General features: G+C 40.4%; 1 pseudogene; it reads right to left on the reverse strand.

The window, feature by feature from the left end:
* Positions 1 to 3,385: 3,385 nt before the first annotated feature.
* The window catches only part of LOC112770069 (uncharacterized), a 52,113-nt pseudogene continuing 30,023 nt past the window's right edge, over positions 3,386 to 25,475 (reverse strand).

Genomic DNA, 25,475 nt, shown 5'->3' on the forward strand with positions numbered 1-25,475 from the left:
TAATTTCCTTGGATGAGTGGGCGTTCCTCCCTTGTGTTTCCAAGAGCTCCCTTGTTCGAACCTTGGCCCAAGCATTTTAGCTATTTCTTCTTGCTTTTCCTTGCAAGCTTGGTGGTACTCCTTCCTTATGTTTCAAAGAATTCCCAAGTTCGAATCCAAGAGGAAGCATTTTAGCTATTTCCTCTTGAATTTCCTTGCAAGGTGAGTAGCGTTCCACCCCTTTGGTCCTTGGTTCGATCCTTGGGTGAAGCTCTTTGGCTATTTTCTTCTCCTTTTTCTTCCTTGGGTCATGAGTTCGACACCTTGAGGCTTCACTCCTTGGAAGTTCATCTTGAATTAATTTGGAGAGGTCCCCGATAAAGCTCACTTAGTTAACTGAGCTTTATGCCATTTCCTTGCTTTCTTTAGTGCTCAGTTAACTATTTGAACTTAGCTTTGTACTTTGCCTTCTCCTTTCATTCCTTGGGAAGCTCAGTTCATTTTTCCAACTTAGCCTTCCTTCTTCCTCAATGTTGGCACACTTTTGCTTCCCTTGGGAACGCTTTTTGCTTCCTTGGGCACGTCTCTTAGGCCACGCTTTTCTTATTTTCTTCTTTCTTCACCTACAAGTAATCAAAACAACCAATCAAAGCATCACTAAATTCACCAGGTTTATAAATCATTAAAATTCAATTAAATTTGGCTTTATCCTCATGATTTAGCATCAAATAAATGGTGGTTGTTTGATTCAAAGAAATTATGCATTTTCATTCCAAATTACTTACTTAGAATGCAAGAAAGCGCATAAAACCTAATAAAAACAAAGAAAAAGGCTAGTGAAACTAGGCTAAGATGACTTGTCATCACAACACCAAACTTAAAACTTGCTTGTCCCCAAGCAAGCACTTAAACGTAAGAGAAGATAGAATGAAATAGATAAGTGTGCATGTCCTTATTAGGCAAATAGTTGAATTTTGTTTATGGGGTTTTATGCAGATCAAAAATAGCTCATTTATTACTTGTTGTCAAAACAAACAATGTTTCCTTAAGGGTTCACCAAGGTTGCTGCTATGATTCCTTACCTTTTTGCTTAATTCCCTTGTTAGCTTTTTCTTCTTCCTTTTGCATTTCAGAGCTTATTATTTATTAAAGGCTTGGTGTCAAATGTTGCAGTGGCATTTGGCTTATTTTCACTCAACATTTTTTTTTCACCACAGACACATGGCTCACCTTTTTCTTCCTAGGATCATTGATGCCCAGCATCTTTTTGGATCACTAAATGTTTTGTAGCTAGGTTGCTCTTTATTGTGGACTTTCAGTTGGCAATCCCAAATCAGTTGATCTAAGTTGCCATGTTTTAAAATACTCCTTAGAACCTACTTGTCCAAGCATATCCTAGTACACAAACACCACAGGCATATGTCCTAGGGTCCAAGCTATTGGTGTCTAGCCTTATTGTTCGTTTCTTTGCCAACTTTTGGCTTTTCTTCTTTCCTTTTCTTTCTGTTTTCGTTTATTTTCAAGGGGCTTTCATTAATTGAAGGATCATAGCAGCAAACTAGCTTAAGCTTTAAGAAACAAGTCATTCTGCAACATTTATTCCATGAGTTAATAGTTGAATCAAACACACACCACCACTAACTTTCATTCTAACTTTTGTAACATTGAACAATTACTTTTCTAAATCAAACATCTTTCTTTTATTCAAACAGCAAGGGAGACAAGACAAAGTGTTCAAGCTGATGAGTGATGACAATTATTATGCAGATAACTTTCAAGCAAAAATTATGCAGATAGCTTTCTTCAACATGTACTTCCACTTGCAACTAAATAATTATTCCAGCCAGACTTAAAGGACTCTCTGAATTAAATCATTACATATCAACAAGGATCAAGAATAGATACAACCTGTTGAGTTTCAGTTTTCCATTCTTCCTTCTATTTGCTCCTTTTGAGTTGTAATTCAGGTGTTCTTTTAATTTGTTGGCTATTTTTCTGCTTGCTCCTCAAATGTTGCTTGCTGTTCAACCCTTTTAGGTATTGGCAAATCTGCAAAGCTTGTGTGTGGGCTTTCGAACTTACTTTGGTGTGTGAACACCAAACTTAGTTCCTTGCCAATATTTCTCATGCAACAAATTATATGTGAACTCTTTTTCTTTTTCAGAAGAAATAAACTAATGACTTGGAAACAGCAAAATAGTTAACTAGTTTATCTAAATGCTCAAAGCTAGCATTATGCAGGAGGTGAGAATATATTTTATGATGAAATTTTGGTGGAACACCAAACTTAGAATCCTTCATTCTCCCTTATATTGTTTTGGTGTGCAACACCAAACTAGCATTTTGCAATATAGATAAGGCTAATTAACCTCTTTATTGAAATAACTATGAAAAGAAACTACCTCAGGTTGGGTTGCCTCCCAACAAGTGCTCTTTTATTGTCACTAGCTTGACATCCTCTGTGTTTGTTCAGTTCAGATACTGAACTTCCTTTTTCTTGTCCCATTGTCCTCCTAAATAAGGCTTTGCTCTATGTCCATTTGCTGTGAAGTGGCTCTGTGTGGCTTCATCTAGCAGCTCAAGACTTCCATAAGGAAAGACTTTTGTTACTAGATATGGACCTGTCCATTTGGACTTGAGCTTGCCAGGGAAGATCTTGAGCCTTGAGTTATACAGGAGCACTTGCTGTCCTGGCTTGAACTCTTTCTTTGAGATCTTCTTGTCATGCCACCTCTTAGCTCTCTCCTTGTATATTTTAGCATTCTCATAAGCTTCTAGTCTAAACTCATCCAACTCATTTAGTTGTAGCAGCCTCTTTTCTCCTGCTGCTTGAGAATCAAGGTTGAGGAGTTTAGTGGCCCAAAAAGCTTTATGTTCAAGCTCCACAGGGAGGTGACAAGATTTTCCATATAATAGCTGAAATGGGAACTTTCCAATGGGAGTTTTGAAAGCTGTCCTGTATGCCCAGAGTGCATCTTCTAACTTCCTGGCCCAATCTTTCCTTGTGCTTCCCACTATTTTTTTTAAAATTCTCTTCAACTCTCTATTTGCTAATTCAGCTTGGCCATTAGTCTGAGGATGGTATGGTGTGGCTACTTTATGGATTACTCCATATTTGTGGAGGAGTTTCTCCATTTGTTTGTTGCAGAAGTGACCACCACCATCACTGACAAGACCCTAGGGTACTCCATATCTAGTGAAGATATGCTTCTTAAGGAATTGAAGGACAATTTGTGCATCACAAGTGGTTGTGGCTATGGCTTCCCCCATTTTGAGACATACTCTACTGCTACCAAGATGTATCTAAAAGAATAAGAAGGGGGAAAAGGTTCCATGAAATCAATGCCCCATAGGTCAAAAAGCTCAACTTCCAAGATGAAATTCTGAGGCATCTCATTCCTTTTTGTCAATCCTCTAGCTCTTTGGCATTCATTGCATTGGTGAACAAACTCTCTGGCATCCTTGAAGATAGTTGGCCAATAGAAACCACTTTGTAATACCTTTGCAGCTGTTCTCTCTGGTCCAAAGTGTCCACCATATGCTGAACCATGACAATGCCACAATATGTCCCTCATTTCATTTTCATGGACACACCTCCTAATCATTCCATCAGAGCACCTCTTGAATAAAAAGGGTTCATCCCACAAGAACTTCTTTGCTTCATTGAGGAGCTTCTTCACTTGTTGCTTAGAACATTCTTGAGGTATCTTCCCTCCCACTTTGTAATTCGCTATGTCAGCAAACCAGGGTGTTTGTTGAACTTGGAACAGGTGCTCATCTGGGAAGTTCTAATTTACTTGTTGTGGTCTATCTTGACAGGCTTCTTGTGGTACTCTTGATAAATGATCCGCCACTTGATTTTCACTTCCCTTCCTATCTCTTACTTCAATATCAAACTCTTGAACTAGCAGCACCCACCTAATAAGCCTTGGCTTTGAATCCTGTTTAAACATCAAATACTTAAGAGCAGCATGGTCAGTGTACACTATAACTTTGGAGCCAATCAAGTATTGTCTAAACTTGTCAAATGCATAAACAATCGCCAAAAGTTCTTTCTCAGTGGTTGTATAATTTTTCTGTGTTTCATTTAACACTTTGCTGGCATAATATATGACATGGTGCAACTTGTCTTTCTTTTGTCCCAGCACAGCACCAATAGCAAGGTCACTTGCATCACACATAAGTTCAAAAGGTAAGTTCCAATTAGGGGGTGTGATGATTGGTGCTGTGATGAGTTTTCTTTTTAAGGTTTCAAAGGAATGCTTACAGTTGTCATCAAAGATGAAAGGGTTGTCAATCACTAGCAAATTGCTCAATGGCTTTGCTATTTTTGAGAAATCTTTGATGAACCTTCTGTAGAAACCAGCATGCCCAAGAAAACTCCTTACTGCTTTCACATTAACGGGTATAGGAAGTTTTTCAATAATTTCTATTTTGGCTTTATCAACTTCTATACCTCTGCATGACACCTTATGCCCAAGAACTATCCCTTCAGGAACCATGAAATGGCATTTTTCCCAGTTTAAGATCAAGTTAGTTTCTTGGCATCTTTTCAAAATAAGAGTTAAATGATGCAAACAGGTGTTAAATGAATTTCCAAAGACAGAAAAATCATCCATGAAGACTTCTAAAAAATTTTCAACCATATCTAAGAAAATGGAAAGCATACACCTCTGAAATGTGGCTGGGGCGTTGCACAGCCCAAAGGGCATCCTCCTGTATGCAAAAACTCCAAATGGACATGTGAAAGCAGTTTTCTCTTGATCTTTAGGGTCCACCACGATTTGATTGTAACCAGAATACCCATCTAAGAAACAATAATAAGCATGGCCAGCTAATCTTTCCAGCATCTGATCAATGAATGGGAGAGGGAAATGGTCTTTCCTTGTGGCATCATTCAATCTTCTATAGTCTATGCACATCCTCCACCCAATCATTTTCCTAGTAGGAATCAACTCATTCTTCTCATTGGTGATGACCGTCATTCCTCCCTTTTTTGGTACAACTTGAACCGGGCTCACCCATGAGCTGTCAGAGATTGGGAAAATTATTCCAACATTCCACAACTTCATAACTTCTTTTTAAACTACCTCCTTCATGGCTGGGTTGAGCTTCTTTGGAGTTGGACCACAGGCTTTGATTCTTCTTCCAGCAAAATTTTACGCATACAAATGGCTGGGCTAATACCTTTGATATCGTCAATTGTCCACCCCAAGGCTGCTTTGTGAGCTTTCAGCACTTCAATCAGCTTTGTTTCTTCTTCCATATTCAAGGAGGAGTTAATGATCACTGGTAGGGTCTCTTCTTCTCCTAGGAACACATATTTGAGGTGAGGGGGAAGAGGCTTCAATTCCTGTTTTGGCTTCTCTTTCTCATTGTCTTCACTAGAGATTTCTACCACCTCTTCTTCCTGTTGCTCATGACAAGTGGCTTCTAACATTTCCTCCACTAGACTTTCTATCATGTCCACCTTCATGTAATTTTCTTGTTCAAGAGGGTGTTGCATTGATTTGAAGACATTGATGACCATTTGCTCATTATGTACTCTAAAAATCATTTCTCCCTTCTTTACATCAATAATGGCTCTGGCTGTGGCTAAAAATGGCCTTCCCAAGATGATTGAGTTGTTTTCTTCTTCCTCTGTATCCAGAATTATGAAGTCTGTTGGGAAGATAAACTCCCCAACCTTCACTAACAGGTTTTCCACAATGCCATTGGGTGTCTTGATTGATCTGTCAGCCATCACCAAAGACATCCTGGTAGGTTTGAGTTCCTCTATGGCAAGCTTTCTCATCATTGATAACGGCATCAGATTGATGCTAGCACCAAGGTCACAGAGAGCTTTGTCTAGGGTCATTTTGCCTATGGTACATGAAACTACAAAGCTCCCTGGATCTTTAAGCTTTGGTGGGATGACTCCTTGAATCACAGCACTACATTCTTCAGTGAGAAGTATGGTTTCTTTCTCTTGCCAACTCCTCTTCTTGTTGATGAGTTCTTTTAAGAATTTTGCATACAAGGGCATTTGCTCAAGTGCTTCAGCTAAGGGAATATTGATCTCCAATTTCTTAAAGATTTCAAGAAATTTTGGGAAGTGTTGTCCTTAGTCTCTTTGTTGAACCGTTGAGGATATGGCAAAGGTGGTGTGAAGTTCACCCCCTACCTTTGTTCCTTGGTTGGCTCTTTCATTGCTTCCTTCTCTTTCCTTGATTTTTGTGGCTGATCTTCCCTTTCTTTGAGCTCTTTTGAGGTCTGCTTGCTTGCTGTTACATCTTCATTATTGGCTTTCTCTTCTTCAGCTTGTTTCTCATCACTTTTCTTTGGCTTCTTGGTTGCTTCTTCATTTTTCACCAGGATCTTTCCACTCCTCAGTTGAATTGCTTTGCACTCCTTTTTTGGATTAGGAATGATGTCACTTGGTAGTGAGCTTGATGGCCTTTCAACGGTAATTTGCTTGGAGAGTTGTCCATTTTGCCTTTCCATATTTTTCATAGAGGCTTCCTGATTCCTCAATGTCATCTCTTGATTTTTCATCATCTTTTCCATTAATAGCTCCAAGTTGTTAATCCTTTGAGAGTCTTGTGAGATTGGTTGATTGTGGGGTGTTGAGGGTTGAGGGTAAGTGTTTTGACTTGAGGCTTGGTTATTGGATGGATGATGGTTAGAATTGGGGTAGGTGTTTTGTGGTTTTCTGTATGTGGCTTGGCTATTGTTCTGTTGGTTGTTTTGTTTTGTGTTTTTCCAATTGTTTTGGTTTGAGTTTCTCTACCATGGTTGTTGAGTTTGATTGTGGTTGTCTCCCCATCTAAGGTTGGGATGGTTCTTCCATGAAGGGTTGTAAGTATCACCATAGACTTCATTTGGCCTAGAATTTTGGTTGTGCATGTACTGGACTTGTTCTTGCTGCTGCTCCTCTTGAGTTTCTTCATTTTGCCCCCATGTGGATGATGGTTGGCTTGTGTTGACTGCTGCAACTTGGAGGCTATCAATCCTTTTGGCCATTTGCTCAAATTGTTGTTGAATTTGCTGCTGCATCATTTTGTTTTGAGCTAGGATTGAGTCCACTCCTTCCAACTCCATCACTCCTTTCCTTTGTGATGGTTGGCGTTGCCTTTGGTGAGCAAAGAAATATTGATTATTGGCCACCATATCAATGAGATTTTGGGCTTCTTCTGCCGTTTTCATTAGTTGTAAAGAGCCTCCTGCTGAATAATCCAAAACCTCTTGAGATTTCAGTGTCAAACCTTCATAGAAATTCTGCAACCTGTCCCACTCACTGAACATTTCTGGTGGACACTTCCTGATTAGAGCCTTGTATCGCTCCCATGCCTCATACAAGGGTTCAGCATCCATTTGTGTGAATGTTTGCACTTCAGTCTTCAATCTAATAACTCTTTGAGGTGGGTAAAACTTGGCAAGGAACTTGGTTAATAGATCATTCCAATTGTTGATGCTGTCTCTTGGGAAGGATTCCAACCATTGAGTGGATTTGTCTCTGAGAGAAAATGGAAATAGTAGTAGCTTGTAACTGTCAGGGTGTACACCATTGGTTTTGACAGTGTCACAAATCCTCAAGAAGGTGGACAAGTGTTGGTTAGGGTCTTCAAGTGGTCCTCCTCCATAAGAACAATTATTTTGAACCAAGGTGATGAGTTGTGGCTTTAGTTCAAAATTCTTTGCATTAACATTTGGGGTAAGAATGCTACTCCCACAATGTCTAGGATCTGCACATGTGTAGGAAGCCAAAACTCTTCTCTGTGGTGGATTATTGTTATTGTTGGCTGCTCCTTCAGCTCCATTTGGTGGATTTGTTAGGTGCTCCTCCATATCCTGGAATTCTTCTTCTGACTCCTCTTCTCCAACAATGTTTTTCCCTCTTTCAGCTCTTCTTAATCTTCTAAGGGTTCTTTCGTCTTGTTCACAAAAAGTGGGTGTAATTCTCCTTGTACCTGACATACAATCAAAGCATAAGAATCACACAACACCAGAAAGGCAATAACACTTCAATCCATTGCTGAAGTGAAATGTTAATTGGATTAAGCAAAAATTCAAACAGTTAGTGTGTTAGTCAAAAATTAAAGAAACAAAAAATAAAAAGTGCTTGATCTAGATCTCCACTTCACTTAATCATTGTCAATCTAATTCAATCCCCGGCAACGGCGCCAAAAACTTGATGTGTGGAAAACGATCCAACACAAAACTCACCGGCAAGTGTACCGGGTTGCATCAAGTAATAATAACTCACATGAGTGAGGTCGATCCCACAGGGATTGAAGGATTGAGCAATTTTAGTTTAGTGGTTGATTTAGTCAAGCGAATCAAGTATTGGTTGAGTTGTTTGCAATTGACAGAAACTAAATTGCTTGAAATGTAAAGGGAGAGGGGTAAAATGCAGTAAATGAAAGAATAGGAAAGTAAATGTGTTGAATCTTAAAGTGCAAGTAATGTAAATTACAGAAACTTAGATTGTAAGAAATGTAAATGACTGAATCTTAAAGTGCAAGTAATGTAAATTGCTTGAATTGTAAAAGGGATTGGGAGTTGGGTTTGCAGAATTTAAACAAGAGCAAGTGAATTGCAATTAAACAGAAGAGTAGAAGATGAATTGAAGTAAAGCAGATCTCAACAGAGAAGTAAAAATGCTTTAAGAATTTAAAAACAGAGAATGAGCAATGCTTAATTTGCAGCAATTTAAAAGAGGTTGAAGATCTCAGGAGTGGAAGAGACTAGATAACAAGTCTAGATCTCAAATCCTTCCTTGATCCAACAAGAACAATTGCAAATGAAATAAAGGAAATTAAATTGCAGAAGTAAATTGCAGAAGAGTAGAAGAATGAAGTTCTTCAATTCTTCACCCAAGATCCAAAGCAAGAAAAGTAAGGAGTGCTCAAACAAGAACCAGGAAGAAGAGAGATCAATTCTCCTTCCAAATTCTCTAAGATCCAAATTCAAAAGTAAAAAGCTCAAAAATCAAAATGAAAATTAAAAGAAAAATTCAAAGTAAAGTCTATAGGTGTCAAAAGGTCCTAATTACATCAAACTAACTCCTACTTATACACTTTCTATTCTTGGATTTTGGAATTTGGATGGGCTTTTGATTTGGTGAAGAAATGAATTAAGTTAGAGTTTTAATTCAATTTTTCAGCCCAATATTTCACCTCCCAGGGGTAAGCTCAGTTAGAAAACCCAATTGAGCACTCAAGTGTTGCCATCCGTGTCATTTGGTGCGTGCGTCCCAGCCTTGGCCGTTGCGTGACACTAGAGCTCAGTTGGAATTTTGAACTGAGCTCTAGGTGTGTCAAAATTGTGCGCTCCATGGCATCTTGGCAGTGTCAAGTGCGCGCTCATGACACCCTTTGTTGTGCCAAAATGTGCTTGGCCGTGTCAAATTGTAGGGAGAAGGAGATGTAGTGCTCAGTTGGAAAAACCAACTGAGCTCCCCCTTGTGCAGCGCCTTGTTTGAGACTTCAAAGTCCCAAGTTCAAATCTTGGTGGAGGAAGTCTTGGAGCTAATTTCCTTGGATGAGTGGGCGTTCCTCCCTTGTGTTTCCAAGAGCTCCCTTGTTCGAACCTTGGCCCAAGCATTTTAGCTATTTCTTCTTGCTTTTCCTTGCAAGCTTGGTGGTACTCCTTCCTTATGTTTCAAAGAATTCCCAAGTTCGAATCCTAGAGGAAGCATTTTAGCTATTTCCTCTTGAATTTCCTTGCAAGGTGAGTAGCGTTCCACCTCTTTGGTCCTTGGTTCGATCCTTGGGTGAAGCTCTTTGGCTATTTTCTTCTCCTTTTTCTTCCTTGGGTCATGAGTTCGACACCTTGAGGCTTCACTCCTTGGAAGTTCATCTTGAATTAATTTGGAGAGGTCCCCGATAAAGCTCACTTAGTTAACTGAGCTTTATGCCATTTCCTTGCTTTCTTTAGTGCTCAGTTAACTATTTGAACTTAGCTTTGTACTTTGCCTTCTCCTTTCATTCCTTGTGAAGCTCAGTTCATTTTTCCAACTTAGCCTTCCTTCTTCCTCAATGTTGGCACACTTTTGCTTCCCTTGGGCACGCTTTTTGCTTCCTTGGGCACGTCTCTTAGGCCACGCTTTTCTTATTTTCTTCTTTCTTCACCTACAAGTAATCAAAACAACCAATCAAAGTATCACTAAATTCACAAAGTTTATAAATCATTAAAATTCAATTAAATTTGGCTTTATCCTCATGATTTAGCATCAAATAAATGGTGGTTGTTTGATTCAAAGAAATTATGCATTTTCATTCCAAATTACTTACTTAGAATGCAAGAAAGCGCATAAAACCTAATAAAAACAAAGAAAAAGGCTAGTGAAACTAGGCTAAGATGACTTGTCATCAGTAATTTTTCAATTACCTCTACCTTAGCTTGATCCACCTCTATTCCTTTATTCGAAATCTTGTGCCCACGGACAATCCCTTCAGTCACCATAAAGTGATATTTTTCCCAGTTTAAAACCAGGTTAGTCTCTTGGCATCTTTTCAGAACCAGTGTTAGGTGATCAAGACAGGAGCTGAATGAGTCTCCATATACTGAGAAGTCATCCATGAAGACTTCCAGAAATTTTTCCACCATATAAGAGAAAATAGAGAGCATGCATCTCTGAAAGGTTGCAGGTGCATTACATAGCCCAAATGGCATCCTTCTGTAGGCAAATACTCCAGATGGACATGTGAATACTGTTTTCTCTTGATCCTGGGAATCTACTGCAATTTGGTTGTAGCCTGAATAGCCATCCAAAAAGTAGTAATAATCATGACCTACTAGTCTTTCTAGCATCTGGTCTATGAATGGTAAAGGAAAATGATCCTTTCTGGTGGCTGTATTGAGCCTTCTGTAGTCAATACACATGCGCCACCCTGTAACTGTTCTTGTAGGAACCAGTTTATTTTTTTCATTATGAACCACTGTTATACCTCCCTTTTTGGGAACAACTTGGACAGGGCTCACCCAGGGGCTATCAGAAATAGGATAAATAATCCCAGCCTCCAGTAACTTGGTGACCTCTTTCTGCACCACTTCCTTCATGGCTGGATTTAGCCACCTCTGTAGTTGAACCACTGGCTTAGCATCGTCCTCCAATAGAATCTTGTGCATGCATCTTGCTGGACTGATGCCCTTAAGATCACTTAAGGACCACCCAAGAGCTGTCTTGTGTGTCCTTAGCACTTGAAGTAGTGCTTCCTCTTCCAGTGGATTTAAAGCAGAGCTTATGAGTACCGGAAAAGTTTCACCTTCTCCCAAAAATGCATATTTTAGGGATGGTGGTAGTGGTTTGAGCTCGGGTTTAGGAGGCTCCTCCTCTTCTTGAGAAAGTTTCAGAGGCTCTTTCAATTCCTCTGAATCCTCCAGATCAGGCTGAACATCTTTAAAGATGTCTTCCAACTCTGATTTGAGACTCTCAGCCATGTTGATCTCCTCTACTAAAGAGTCAATAAGATCAACTTTCATGCAGTCTTTTGGTGTGGTTGGATGCTGCATGGCTTTGACAGCATTTAATTTAAACTCATCCTCATTGACTCTCAGGGTTACTTCCCCCTTTTAGACATCAATGAGAGTTCGTCCAGTTGCTAGGAAAGGTCTTCCTAGAATGAGAGTAGCACTCTTGTGCTCCTCCATTTCCAGTACCAAAAAGTCAGTGGGAAAGGCGAATGGCCCAACCCTGACAATCATGTCTTCAATCACGCCTGATGGGTATTTAGTGGAGCCATCAGCAAGTTGGAGACATATCCGAGTTGGTTTGACTTCCTCAGTTAAACCAAGCTTTCTGATAGTGGATGCGGGTATTAGATTGATGCTTGCTCCAAGATCACATAAAGCTGTCTTGGTGCAGTTACCATCTAATGTGCATGGTATCATAAAGCTCCCGGGATCTTTAAGCTTTTCTGGGAAGATTTTCAGAATGACTGCACTGCATTCTTCAGTGAGGAGAACTCTTTCAGTTTCTCTCCAATCCTTCTTACGACTCAAGATCTCTTTCATGAACTTGGCATAAGAGGGTATTTGCCCAAGTGCCTCTGCAAACGGAATCTTTATTTCAAGAGTCCTAAGATAGTCTGCAAAGCGGGCAAATTGCTTATCCTGCTCCTCTTGGCAGAGTTTTTGAGGATAAGGCATCTTGGTTTTGTATTCCTCAACCTTAGTTGCTGCAGGTTTATTTCCTATAGAGGTGGTTGGAGAAGCCTTTTTAGAGGGGTTGTTATCAGCACTTGTGTGTGTCTGATCCCTCACTGGCATTTGAATGCCAGGGTTAGAAGCTTGATTGGCATTGAACGCCAGCTTCTTACCTGTTTCTGGCATTTGAACGCCAGAACTGAGCCTCCATTAGGCGTTTGACGCTAACTCCTTGCCTGTTTCTGGCGTTTGAACGCCAGAACTGAGCATGGGTTGGGCATTTAGCGCCAGCTCTCCACCCTTTTCTGGCGTTTGAGCGCCAGAATCATTCCTTTCTGGGCTCTTACTGTCCTCGGAGGGATTTTGGGTAGCAGTTTGTTTATTTCCTGGCTTCTTGCTGCCTTGAAGTGAGGTATTTAATGTTTTCCCACTTCTTAATTGAACTGCTTGGCACTCTTCTGTTATTTATTTTGATAACTGCTGTTCTGTTTGCTTCAACTGTACTTCCATATTCATATTAGCCATTCTTGTGTCTTGTAGTATCTCCTTGAATTCAGCCAGCTGTTTTGTTAGAAAATCTAATTGCTGATTGAATTCAGTAATTTATTCTGCAGGACTGAGTTCAGCAGTTATTGTTTTAGCCTCTTCTTTCATGGAAGATTCACTACTTAGGTACAGATGTTGATTTCTGGCAACTGTATCAATGAGCTCTTGAGCTTCTTCAATTGTCTTTCTCATGTGTATAGATCCACCAGCTGAGTGGTCTAGAGAAATCTGAGCTTTCTCTGTAAGCCCATAATAGAAGATGTCTAACTGCACCCACTCTGAAAACATTTCAGAGGGGCATTTTCTTAGCATCTCTCTGTATCTATCCCAAGCATCATAAAGAGATTCATTATCTCCTTGTTTAAAGCCTTGGATGTCCAGCCTTAGCTGTGTCATCCATTTTGGAGGGAAATATTGATTCAGGAATTTTTCTGACAGTTGTTTCCATGTCCTTATGCTAGCCTTAGGTTGGTTATTTAACCACCTCTTAGCTTAGTCTTTTACAGCAAATGAAAACAGTAATAATCTGTAGACATCCTGATTTACTTCCTTATCATGTACTGTGTCAGCAATTTGTAAAAACTGTGCCAGAAACTCTGTAGGTTCTTCCTGTGGAAGACCGGAATACTGGCAACTTTGCTGCACCATGATAATGAGCTGAGGATTCAACTCAAAGCTACTGACTCCGATGGAGGGTATACAGATACTACTCCCATATGAAGCAGTAGTGGGGTTAGCATATGACCCCAGAGTCCTTCTGGACTGTTCATTTCCACTTAGGTCCATGATGGAGAAAGGGAGATGATGTGGATTTATTTTATTTATTTTATTATATTTAAAAAAATTCGAAATAATAAAAAAAATAAAAACTACAATAAAAAAAGAATTGAAAATATTTTATGAGGATTTTCGAAAAGTGAGGAGAGAGAAAGTGGTTAGGATATTTTTGAAAAAGATATGATTTTTAAAAACTTGACAACTAAGATATGATAAGATAAAGAGTAAACTACCATTTGTACCCACAAAAGTTGAAAACGCTGACATATCTACCCATAAAAAAAGGAAATTACCATTTGTACCCATAAAAAATGGTTTTTACAAGCAAAATTATCCAAACCCTAAAAAATTACCTAAAATCCCTAAATTACCCTTATCTTCACCACCACACCACCTCCTTCACCCAATCACCTTTCTAACCCTAACCCTCTTCACCCAGCCACCACCCCCCCTTTTCCTTTTTAATCTCAAATCCCACTACCATCTCATTTTCTTTATCACTACTATCACCACCACCACCACTATACCTCCATCATCATCTTCTTCACATGCAGCAGCAGCAGTAACAACAACAATAACAACAACAATAAAAAAAGCAGAGAAAAACGGTTCTTCCTCCCTGAACAGCGTCGACGACGATGGTGGCAGTGACACCCACCGGTGCTGTCGCCCTCTCCTCTTTCTCCGATCTCTTGCGCGCTCTCTTCCTTTCAGACCAGCAACAACGACAGCGACGGACTCAATCAACGGCAGCAGCAGGGCGCGACGGTGGCGACAGCTCCCCCTTCCTTGGTTCTGGCTTGCATATCCTCTTTGGACTCCCTCAACAGCGGTGACGATGATGTGATAGCGGCAGCGAGTCCCCACGTTGCCAGTGTGGTCTCGCTCCCCCTCCTCTTCTCTTCTTCTTCCTCGAGTGGGAGTGTGTGTGTAATGTCTTCGTGTGTGAGTTTTGGAGGGAAAGGGGGTAGTGGCTGGGTGAAGGGGGTGGTGGTGGGATTTGAGATTAGAAAGGGAAAGAGGGGTGGTGGCTGGGTGAAAAGGGTTAGGGTTAGAAAGGTGATTGGGTGAAGGAGGTGGTGTGGTGGTGAAGATAAGGAATTTTGCAGGTAAGAGAGAGTGTGGGGGCAAAGAATCTGAAGATGGTTTTGTTGTTGTTGATGATGGTGAAGCCCTTTTCTGGGTTGAGAATTCGAAGAAGCAGAGAAAGAGAAAAGCAAAACACAGAAGGAAAGCGAGAGAAAGAGAAAGAGGAAGGAGCTGGCAGAGTTGACGGATTATGACGGCGGCGACGAGCTCAAAAAATGGAAGGAGAGAGAGAGGATGGGTTAGTGGTGGTGGTGGTAGTGGTGGGGAAAAGATGAGAACATTGAGAGAGAGAGAGAGAGGAGAAGGGGGGAGGGGAGGAGATAATAGTGGTAGTGGTGGAGAGAAGGGTAATTTAGAAATTTTATTTAGTTTTTTAGAGTTTGGATAATTTTGCTTGTAAAAATCATTTTTATGGGTATAAATGGTAATTTCCTTTTTTTATGGGTAGATATGTCAGCGTTTTCAACTTTTGTGGGCACAAATGGTAGTTTACTCTAAGATAAAATTTTGAAATTGAAATATGAATTTTTTTGAAACAATTTCGAAATATTTGCTCAAAAATAGTTAGAAAATATTTTTTTATTTTTGAATTCTATGATGAAAAAGAAAAACACACAAAAGACACACAACTTAAAATTTTTAGATCTAATGTTCCTTGTTTTCGAAACTTTTAGAGGGAAAACACCAAGGAACACCAAACTTAAAAATTTTAAGATCAAAACACAATGAAGACTCAAGAACACTTTGAAGACTCACAAGAACAACAAGAACATGAAGATAGAACACCAAACTTAAAATTTTTAGAAAACCAAAATAAAATTTTTGAAAACTAAAGAAAAGTTAACAGGAGAACACCAAACTTAAAGTTTGGCACAAGATTTATTCAAAGAAAAATTATTTTTGAAAAAGTTTTTTAAAAAAAAAAAGAAGATAGCCAATTACCAAGAACATAAGCACAACGCTCTAGCCAATTGAGCTATAATTTTAACGTGTTTTAATAAGGTATTTAATAAATAAATTTTTTTTTTTAAATCTGAATTTTTTGAAAAAGCACAAGAAAAACAAGAAAAGACACAGAACAACTTGAAGATCAAGGAAGAACAAGAACATGCAATTCGAAAATTGAAAGACAAAGAAAAGCATGCAATTGACACCAAACTTAAAACATGACACTAAACTCACAGAAAAACTAAAAATCAATAAAGAAAAATAATATTTTTGAAAAATTTTTGAAAAGAAAATAAAAGACACTGACCCAAAAGACGAAAATTTCGTAATCTAAGCAACAAGATGAACCGTCAGTTGTCCAAACTCGAACAATCCCCGGCAACGGCGCCAAAAACTTGGTGCACGAATTGTAAATCACACTTTTTATAACTCGTACCACTAATCAGCAAGTGCACTGGGTCGTCCAAGTAATACCTTACGTGAGTAAGGGTCGAATCCCACAGAGATTGTTGGCTTGAAGCAATCTATGGCTATCTTGTAACTCTTAGTCAGGATGTTAATTATAATTACCAGTTTGAATTGCGAAGAATAAAAGAGCATGAAATAAATACTTGTTATGCAGTAATGGAGAATATGTTGGAGTTTTGGAGATGCTTTGTCTTCTGAATCTCTGCTTTCCTACTGTCATCTTCTTCACGCACGCAAAGTTCCTCCTATGGCAAGCTGTGTGTTGGCGGATCACCGTTGTCAATGGCTACCATCCGTCCTCTCAGTGAAAATGGTCCAGGTGCGCTGTCACCACACGGCTAATCATCTGTCGGTTCTCACTCATGCTGGAATAGGATCCATTGATCCTTTTGCGTCTGTCACTACGCCAACCCTTGTGAGTTTGAAGCTCGTCACAGTCATTCAATCCCTGAATCCTACTCGGAATACCACAGACAAGGTTTAGACTTTCCGGATTCTCAAGAATGCTGCCAATGGATTCTAGTTTATACCACGAAGAATCTGATTAAGGAATCAGAGATACTCATTCAATTGAAGGTAGAATGGAGGTGGTTGTCAGGCACGCGTTCATAGGTTGAGAATGGTGATGAGTGTCACAAATCATCACATCCATCATATTGAAGTGCGAATGAACATCTTAGATAGAAACAAGCGTATTTGAATAGAAAATAGAAATAATTGCATTAATTCATCGAGACACAGCAGAGCTCCTCACCCCCAACAATGGAGTTTAGAGACTCATGCCGTCAAAGAGTACAAAGTTCAAATCTAAAAATTCATGAGATGTAAAATAAATCTCTAAAAGTTGTTTAAATACTAAACTAGTAACCTAGGTTTACAGAAAATGAGTAAACTATGATAAATAGTGTAGAAATCCACTTCTGGGGCCCACTTGGTGTGTGCTGGGGCTGAGACTAAAGCTTTACACGTGCTTAGGCTGTTTTGGGCGTTTAACTCCAACTTGTAACTTGTTTCTGGCGTTTAACGCCAGAATAGGGCAGAGAACTGGCGTTGAACGCCAGTTTGCATCGTCTAAACTCGGGCAAAGTATGGACTATTATATATTGCTGGAAAGCCCTGGATGTCTACTTTCCAACGCAATTGAGAGCGTGCCATTTGGACTCCTGTAGCTCCAGAAAATTCACTTTGAATGCAGGGAGGTCAGAATCCAACAGCATATGTAATCCTTCTTCCGCCTCTGAATCAGATTTTTGCTCAGGTCCCTCAATTTCAACCAGAAAATACCTGAAATCACAGAAAAACACACAAACTCATAGTAAAGTCCAGAAATGTGAATTTTTCTTAAAAACTAATAAAAATATACTAAAAACTAACTAAATCATACTAAAAACTATATAAAAATAATGCCAAAAAGCATATAAATTATCCGCTCATTAGTCACGTAGCACCAAAAGAAAGTAATAGAAATGCAATAGTGGAATAAGAACATTAAACACCAATAGAAAAATAATAAATATAGAAAAGAAAATAAAAACATGTATACAGTTAAAATGCAATGAATGAAAATATGCAAATAGATTAAGTAAAATAGAATGAAAGAGAATAAGGAGGAGAAGTTAAAAAGATAAAGAAAGAGAAAGTAAGAAAGGAGGAAGAAAAAAAGAGAAAAGAGAGAAGAAAGGAGAAGGAAATTAAAAATGGAACGCGACGCGTGCGCGCAGGTCACGCGTGCGCGTGAGAACTGTATTCGCCATGTGACGTGTACGCGTGGGTGGTCTTGGAAGCAAAAGGACGCGCACGCGTCAGGGACGTGTTCGCGTGGAATGATTTTTGTGCCTCTAGCACAGTTCCATCGTAAGGGCAGCACAACTCTCTGTTCAGGTGCTCTTTACGCCGATTTTCATCCCCATTACGCGTGGGTTGAACTTTCTGCAGGGGATGCGTACGTGTAAGGTACGCATACGTGATGAGCGGATATTTTATACGTTTTTTGGGGTTAATTTCTTGTAGTTTTTAGTATGTTTTAGTTAGTTTTTAGTATATTTTTATTAGTTTCTAGGCAAAATTTATATTTCTGGACTTTACTATGAGTTTGTGTGTTTTTCTGTAATTTCAGGTATTTTCTGGCTGAAATTGAGGGAGCTGAGCAAAAATCTGATTCAAGCTGAAAAAGGACTGCTGATGCTGTTGGATTCTGATCTCCCTACACTCGGAATGGATTTTTTGGAGCTACAGAACTCGAAATGGCATGCTTCCAATTGCGTTGGAAAGTAGACATCCAGTGATTTCCAGCAATATATAATAGTTCATACTTTGCACAAGGATAGACGACGTAAACTGGCATTCAACGCCAGTTCTCTGCCCGATTCTGGCGTCCAGCGCCAGAAAAGGATCAAAAACTGGAGTTGAACGCCCAAACTGGCATAAATACTGGCGTTCAACTCCACAAATGGCCTCTGCACGTGAATTACTTAAGTCTCAGCCCAGCACACACCAAGTGGGCCCCAGAAGTGGATCTCTGCATCATCCATCATAGTCTACTCATTTTTTGTAAACCTAGGCTACTAGTTTAGTATTTAAACAACTTTTAGAGACTTATTTTGTATCTCATGACATTTTAGACCTAAACTTTGTATTCTCTGACGGCATGAGTCTCTAAACCCCATTGTTGGGGGTGAGGAGCTCTGCTGTGTCTCGATGAATTAATGCAAGTATTTCTGTTTTCCATTCAAACACGCTTGTTCCTATCTAAGATGTTCATTCGCGCTTAACTGTGATGGAGCTGATGATCTGTGACACTCATCACCTTCCTCAAATCATGAACGTGTGCCTGACAACCACCTCCGTTCTATATACGATTGAATGAGTATCTCTTAGATTCCTTAATCAGAATCTCCGTGGTATAAGCTAGAACTGATGGCGGCATTCATGAGAATCCGGAAAGTCTAAACCTTGTCTGTGGTATTCCGAGTAGTTTTCAAGGATTGAATGACTGTGACGAGCTTCAAACTCCTGAAGGTTGGGCGTTAGTGACAGACGCAAAAGGATAGTAAATCCTATTCCAACCGGATCGAGAACCAACCGGTGATTAGCCGTGCTGTGACAGAGCGCGTGAGCGTAGTTTTCACTGGAAGGATGGAAGGTAGCCATTGACAATGGTGATCCACCAACACACAACTTGCCATAGGAGGACGTGCGTGCATGAACAAGAAGACAGAGGAAAGCAGAGATTCATAAGACAAAGCATCTCCAAAACTCCAACATATTCTCCATTACTGCATAACAAGTAACCTTTAATCCATGCTCTATTGTTTATTTGCAATTCAACTGATAAACATAATTGACTTCCTGACTAAGATTTACAAGATAACCATAGATTGCTTCAAACCAACAATCTCCGTGGGATTCGACCCTTACTCACGTGAGGTATTACTTGGACGACCCAATGCACTTGCTGGTCAGTGGTACGAGTTGTGAAAAGTGTGATTCATAATTCGTGCACCAAGTTTTTGGCGCCGTTGCCGGGGATTGTTCGTGTTTGAACAACTGACGGAATATTTTGTTGCTTAGTTTTAAAAACAAATTTTCGAAATATATTTCTAAAATTTAGATTTTTATTTCAAAATTTAAAACTTGTTTTCAAAATCATCATATCTTTTTCAAAACTTCCTAACCACTTTCTCTCTCCTCATTTTTTTGAAAATCTTCACCCATTTTTATTTATTTTATTTTAATTTATTTTGTTTTTGAAATAAATAAATAAAAATATTTTCTCTATTTTACATCATCTCCCTTTCTCCATCATGGATCTAAGCGGAAATGAATAGTCCAGGAGGACTCTGGGGTCATATTCTAACCCCTCTACTGCTTCATATGGGAGTAGCATCTGCATACCCTCCATTGGAGTCAGTAGCTTTGAGTTGAATCCTCAGCTCATTATCATGGTGCAGCAAAGCTGCCAGTATTCCGGTCTTCCACAAGAAGAACCTACAGAGTTTCTGGCACAATTTTTACAAATTGCTGACACAGTACATGATAAAGAAATAGAGCAGGATGTCTACAGACTGTTACTGTTTCCATTTGCTGTAAAAGATCAAGCCAAGAGGTGGTTGAATAACCAACCTAAGGCCAGCATAAGGACATGGAAACAGCTGACAGAAAAATTCCTGAGTCAATATTTCCCTCCAAAAAGGATGACACAGCTAAGGCTGGACATCCAAGGCTTTAAACAAGGAGATAATGAATCTCTTTATGATGCCTGGGAGAGATACAGAGAGATGCTACGAAAATGTCCCTCTGAAATGTTTTCAGAGTGGGTTCAGTTAGACATCTTCTACTATGGGCTTGCAGAAGGAGCTCAGATGTCTCTAGATTACTCAGCTGGTGGATCTATCCACATGATAAAGACAATTGAAGAGGCTCAAGAACTCATTGATACAGTTGCCAGGAATCAGCATCTGTACCTAAGCAACAACCCTTCTATGAATGAAGAGGTTAAAACAGTAACTGCTGAACTCAGTCCTGTAAAACAAGCTGCTGAATTCAATCAGCAATTGGACTTTCTAACAAAGCAGCTAGCCGAATTTAAAGACAGGTTACAAGAGACAAGGATGGCTAATATACATATGGACGAACAGTTTAAGCAAACAAAGCAGCAGCTGTCAAGGCAAATAGCAGAAGAATGTCAAGCAGTTCAACTAAGAAGTGGGAAAACATTAAATACCCCACCTCAAGGCAGCAAAAAGCTAAGAAATGAGCAAACCACCCAAAATTCACCTGAGGACAGTAAGAGCCCAGGGAAAAATAATTCTGGCGCTAAAACACCAGAAAATTGGTGGAAGGCTGGCGCTGAACGCCCAGACCATGGCCAAAACTAGCGTTCAACGCCAGAAACCAAGCAGGACTGGCGTTCAACGCCAGAAATGGGCAAGGATCTGGCGTTGAACGCCTAAAATGGGCAGAATCTGGCGCTGAACGCCCAAAATGGGCACAATTCTGGCGTTCAAACGCCAGGAACAGACAAGGAGTTGGCTTCTCATGTCACTCCAGCTTCTAACTCTGGCACTCAATTGCCAGTGAGGGATCAGACACACACAAGCGCTGATGACAACCCCTCTAAAAGGCTTCTTCAACCACTTCTGTAGGCAATAAACCTGCAGCAACTAAGGTTGAAGAATATAAGGCCAAGATACCTTATCCTCAAAAACTCCGGAAAGAGGAGCAGGATAAGCAATTTGCTCGCTTGGCAGATTATCTCAGGACTCTTGAAATAAAGATTCCATTTGTAGAAGCACTTGAGCAAATACCTTCTTATGCCAAGTTCATGAAAGAGATCTTGAGTCATAAGAAGGATTGGAGAGAAACAGAAAGAGTTCTCCTCACTGAAGAATGCAGTGCAGTCATTCTGAAGAGCTTTCCCGAAAAGCTCAAAGACCCTGGGAGCTTTCTGATACCATGCACATTAGAAGGTAATTGCACCAAGACAGCTTTATGCGATCTTGGGGCAAGCATCAACCTAATACCTGCATCCACTATCAGGCAGCTTGGCTTAACTGAAGAAGTTAAACCAATCCGGATATGTCTCCAACTTGCTGATGGTTCCACTAAATACCCATCAGGCGTGATTGAGGACATGATTGTCAGAGTTGGGCCATTCGCCTTTCCCACTGACTTTGTTGTGCTGGAAATGGAGGAGCACAAGAGTGCTACCCTCATTCTAGGAAGGCCCTTCCTAGCAACTGGACGATCCCTCATTGACGTCCAACAGCGGGAAATAACCCTGAGAGTCAATGATGATGAGTTCAAGTTGAATGCTGTCAAAGCCATGCAGCATCCAGACACATCGACAGACTGCATGAAAGTTGATCTTATTGACTCTTTGGTAGAAGAGATCAACATGGCTGAGAGTCTCGAATCAGAGTTGGAAGACATCTTTAAAGATGTTCATCCTGATTTGGAGGATTCAGAGGACATGAAAGAGTCTCTGAACTTTCTTCTGAAAGAGGAAAAACCTCCTAAACCCGAGCTCAAGTCATTACCACCATCCTTGAAATATGCATTTCTGGGAGAAGGTGACACTTTTCCAGTGATCATAAGCTCTGCTTTAAATTCACAGGAAGAGGAAGCACTTATTCAAGTGCTAAGGACACACAAGACAGCTCTTGGGTGGTCCATAGGTGACCTTAAGGGCATAAGCCCAGCTAGATGCATGCACAAAATCCTATTGGAGGATAATGCCAAACCAGTGGTTCAACCACAGAGGCGGCTAAATCCAGCCATGAAAGAAGTGGTGCAGAAAGAGGTCACCAAATTACTAGAGGCTGGGATTATTTATCCTATTTCTGACAGCCCCTGGGTGAGCCCTGTCCAAGTCGTCCCAAAAAAGGGAGGCATGACAGTGATTCATAATGAAAAGAATGAACTGGTTCCTATGAGAACAGTTACAGGGTGGCGCATGTGTATTGACTACAGAAGGCTCAATACAGCCACCAGAAAGGATCATTTTCCTTTACCATTCATAGACCAGATGCTAGAAAGACTAGCAGGTCATGATTATTGCTGCTTTTTGGATGGCTACTCAGGCTATAACCAGATTGCAGTAGATCCCCAGGATCAAGAGAAAACAGCATTCACATGTCCATCCGGAGTGTTTGCTTATAGAAGGATGCCATTTAGGCTATGTAATGCGCCTGCAACCTTCCAGAGATGCATGCTCTCTATTTTCTCTGATATGGTGGAAAAATTTCTGGAAGTCTTCATGGATGACTTCTCAGTATATGGAAACTCATTCAGCTCCTGTCTTGATCACCTGAAACTTGTTCTGAAAAGATGCCAAGAGACCAACCTAGTTTTAAACTGGGAAAAGTGTCACTTCATGGTGACTGAAGGAATTGTCCTTGGGCATAAAATCTCAAACAAGGGAATAGAGGTGGATCAAGCAAAAATAGAGGTAATTGAAAAATTACCACCACCTGCCAATGTTAAGGCAATCAGAAGCTTTCTGGGGCATGCAGGATTCTATAGAAGGTTTATAAAGGATTTTTCAAAAATCGCAAAACCTCTAAGCAATCTGCTAGCTGCTGACACGCCATTTGTGTTTGACACAGAGTGCCTGCAGGCGTTTGAAACGCTGAAAGCTAAGCTGGTCACAGCACCAGTCATTTCTGCACCAGACTGGACGTTGCCATTTGAGCTAATGTGTGATGCCAGTGATCATGCCATTGGTTCAGTATTGGGACAGAGGCATGACAAGCTTCTGCATGTCATTTATTATGCCAGTCGCGTTCTAAATGATGCCCAGAAAAATTACACAACCACAGAAAAAGAATTACTTGCAGTGGTTTATGCCATTGACAAGTTCAGATCATACTTAGTAGGATCAAAAGTGATTGTGTATACTGACCATGCTGCTCTTAAATATCTACTCACAAAGCAGGATTCAAAACCCAGGCTCATCAGATGGGTATTGCTTCTGCAAGAGTTTGATATAGAAATAAGAGACAGAAAAGGGACAGAGAACCAAGTGGCTGACCATCTGTCCCGGATAGAGCCAGTGGAAGGGACGTCCCTCCCCTTTCTTGAGATCTCTTAGACGTTTCCTGATGAGCATCTATTTGCCATTCAGGAAGCACCATGGTTTGCCGATATTGCAAACTATAAAGTTGCAAGGTTCATACCCAAGGAGTACAACAGGATACAAAAGAAGAAATTAATCACTGATGCAAAGTATTACTTGTGGGATGAACCCTATCTCTTTAAGAGATGTGCAGACGGAATAATCCGTAGGTGTGTGCCTAGAGAAGAAGCACAGAGGATCCTATGGCATTGCCATGGATCACAATATGGAGGCCATTTTGGAGGTGAGCGAACAGCCACCAAGGTCCTCCAATGTGGCTTCTATTGGCCCACACTCTATAAAGATTCCCGAGAGTTTGTACGTAATTGTGACAGTTGCCAAAGAGCTGGTAATCTGCCTCATGGTTACGCCATGCCTCAACAAGGAATCTTGGAAATTGAGTTGTTTGACGTATGGGGAATTGATTTCATGGGACCTTTCCCACCATCATACTCAAACACTTATATTCTGGTGGCAGTTGACTATGTATCAAAATGGGTTGAGGCTATTGCCACACCCACCAATGATACTAAAACAGTGCTGAAGTTCCTCCAGAAACATATCTTTAGCAGGTTTGGTGTCCCTAGAGTACTAATCAGTGATGGGGGCACTCACTTCTGCAATAAACAGCTTTACTCTGCCATGGTTCGGTATGGAATTCGCCACAAGGTGGCCACTCCATATCATCCACAAACCAATGGGCAAGCTGAAGTCTCTAACAGAGAATTAAAGAGAATCCTGGAACAGACAGTAAATACCCGTAGAAAGGATTGGGCACGGAGCCTAGATGATGCTCTGTGGGCTTACAGGACAGCATTCAAGACCCCCATAGGGACATCTCCATACCAACTCGTGTATGGTAAGGCATGTCACCTGCCCGTGGAACTGGAACATAAGGCCTACTGGGCAACCAGATTCCTAAACTTTGATGCCAAATTAGCAGGAGAAAAACGATTGCTCCAGCTAAATGAGCTAGAGGAATTCAGATTCACAGCTTTCGAAAATGCCAAGCTTTATAAAGAAAAATCAAAAAAATGGCATGACAGAAAGCTGTCATCTAGAATCTTTGAACCAGGACAGAAGGTCCTGTTGTTTAATTCTAGACTCAGGCTATTCCCTGGGAAACTGAAATCCCGGTGGAGGGGACCATACGTGATTACAAGTGTGTCACCATATGGTTATGTGGAGCTTCAAGATATTGATTCTGATAAGAAGTTCATTGTCAATGGACAGAGAATCAAGCATTATCTTGAAGGCAACATTGAGCAAGAATGCTCAAGGCTGAAGCTAGATTAAAAGCTCAGCAAGGTCCAGCTAAAGACAATAAAGAAGCGCTTGCTGGGAGGCAACCCAGCCATGGGGCAACAATCCTCTAAGCATTTTGCCCTATTCCTATTTTTATTTTTATTTGTTTATATAGAGTTCATTGACAACAAGGTAAATAATCATTTACAGAAGACCTCGGCACACAAAACAGAGAAAAAGATCTCACTGGCAAGAAAATGCCAGTAAAAGTGCATTTTGGGCGTTCGACGCCCAAAATGGGCATCCACTGGGCACTGAACGCCAGTGATGGTAGCAGCTGGGCGTTCAACGCCAGAAAGGAGCACCCACTGGGCGTTGAACGCCAGTAATGGCAGCAGCTGGGCGTTGAACGCCCAGGAGAGCAGCATTTGGGCGCTGAACGCCCAAAACAGGCAGTGTTTGGGCGTTCGAACGCCAGGACAGCAGGGAGGAGCCAAATTCATTTTTCCACACGTATTTCCATTTTAATTTCAAATTTTATGTTTCAATGCATGATTTTTGCATGAACATGTTAAGAACCCTGATTTCTAAAATCCTTAATCTCTAAAAATCCCTCTTTCCAAATTCAATCCAAACTCTTTTCAAAACTTTTCTGAAAACAAATCTATCTTTTTCACTC

Source organism: Arachis hypogaea, chromosome 18 (genome assembly GCF_003086295.3).
Source record: "Arachis hypogaea cultivar Tifrunner chromosome 18, arahy.Tifrunner.gnm2.J5K5, whole genome shotgun sequence".
In the NCBI taxonomy this organism is placed as follows: domain Eukaryota; kingdom Viridiplantae; phylum Streptophyta; class Magnoliopsida; order Fabales; family Fabaceae; genus Arachis; species Arachis hypogaea.